Source organism: Eumetopias jubatus, unplaced genomic scaffold (assembly GCF_037043125.1).
Source record: "Eumetopias jubatus isolate StellerSeaLion01/CBP00866 unplaced genomic scaffold, mEumJub1_p1.0 scaffold_8, whole genome shotgun sequence".
NCBI lineage: Eukaryota > Metazoa > Chordata > Mammalia > Carnivora > Otariidae > Eumetopias > Eumetopias jubatus.
The window spans coordinates 136,975,991-136,977,831 of NW_028274814.1; positions in this window are offsets into that span (position 1 = coordinate 136,975,991).

A 1,841-nucleotide genomic window follows, 5' to 3' on the forward strand; every position below is an offset into this window, starting at 1 on the left:
CAGAACTCTGGAAATTAACCAAAGGTTTGCAGCAATCTAGGGAGCCCTTATTCATGAAATATGGCAGAATCTCAGTATGCACACCAAGTTCTGTGGCATTTCAACTTCCCCTGTCCCCACCTGCCCCTGCCCCCAAATCAGTAGTAGCCTTGAAAAAAGCTTGCAATTTCAGTGAAAACCCAGCAGTCTGCCTGTCACTGGAAAGGGCAGAATGGGGTTGGAGCTCCTTCAAGCCCCATTATCAGAAACCGTCAAAAGGCATTTGTTGAAAAAAATCAGATGCAACTATTGTCTAAACTTCTAGCTGCCTGAGGCAGTAGATAATAGATGGAGCAAATAATAGACTATTTAAAACGTAAACCAAAAACCTTTAAAGGGCAATCTGGAGAATGAGATGCCCACAGGGGCTTTGAGCGTGCCCGAGGGCTGTGGGCTTGTTCAGGAAAGAACTGGGCAGGCCCTACACTCTCACCTATGGCTGACTTTGAGGCTCTGTACAAGCAGGAAGTGAAACCTAAGGAAGGGTTGTAAACTGCCTGGCAGAGGATTGAAGGAAGCTCCAGCACACACAAAGACTGGAAGACTACTGTTTGCAGGCATTTAAGGAAATCTCTGTCCAGTCATGAGCTGACCACTCAACTAACCAGTCAGACACTTCAGGGGTTGTCCAGAACAAAACATACAGACTTTATAATAAAGTTAGGTTAGAAAAGTTAGTAAATGAAACATGAAAAGTGGAAAGAATATGATTTTTGCCATGTTATTTAAAATGTCTAGTTTCCAACAAAAAATTTATGAAACATGCAAAAAAAAAAGAAAAGAAAGAAAGAAAGGCCCATACATACTTACCTTTAGGAACCATGCAAGCAAGAAAAGAGTGGGGTGAAATATTTAAAGTGTAGAAAGAAAAAAAAAAAAACCCACCAACCTAGAATTCTACATCCAGCAAAATTTTCCTTTAAAAGTTAAAGGCAAATAAATACTTTCTTAGACAAACAAACACTGAGGAAATGTGTCACCAGCAAGACTGCTTTAAAAAAAAAAAAAAAGTTAAATTCTTCAGAAAGAAGGAAGAATGATATAGGTCAGAAATGCAAATTTACATAAAGAAAAGGAGAGTATTAGAGAAAGAATAAATGAAGGTAACATTAACACATACGCACCTAATAACAGAGACCCAATACACGTGAAGCAAAAACTGAAAGGAGAAACACACTTGAGCAATAACATCTGAAGACTTCAATGCCCACTTTTAATAGTGGATAGAACAACTATAAAGATCAACAAAGAAACAGAGGACGTGAACAACACCATAAACCAATTAGACCTAACAGGCCTTTAAAGCACACTCCACTCAACAATGGTAGAATATACATTCTTCTCAAGTGTACATGGGACATTCTTCAGGATAAATCATATGTTAAGACATAAAACAAGTCCTGATAAATTTTAAAATATTGAAATAATCAAAGGTTGTTCTCTAACCACACTGGAATGAAATTAGAAATCCATCACAGAAAGAAATTGAGTAATTCACAAATACACTGAAATTAAATAGCACACTCTTAACTAACCCCAGTGGATCAAAGGGGGAAAAAAAAATCACAAGTGAAATTAGCAAATACTTTTGGAGAGATGAAAACAAAGGCACACATGCCAAAAATTATGGGATGTAGTGCTTAGAGGGGAATTTATAGCTGTAAATGCCTACAATGTTTTTTAAAAAAAGAAAGCCTCAAACTAATAACTTAATCTTCTTCCCTAAGAAACTAGAAAAATAAAAATAAACTAATCCCAACTAAACAGAGTAAAGGAACTAATAAAGATAAGAGCAGAAATAA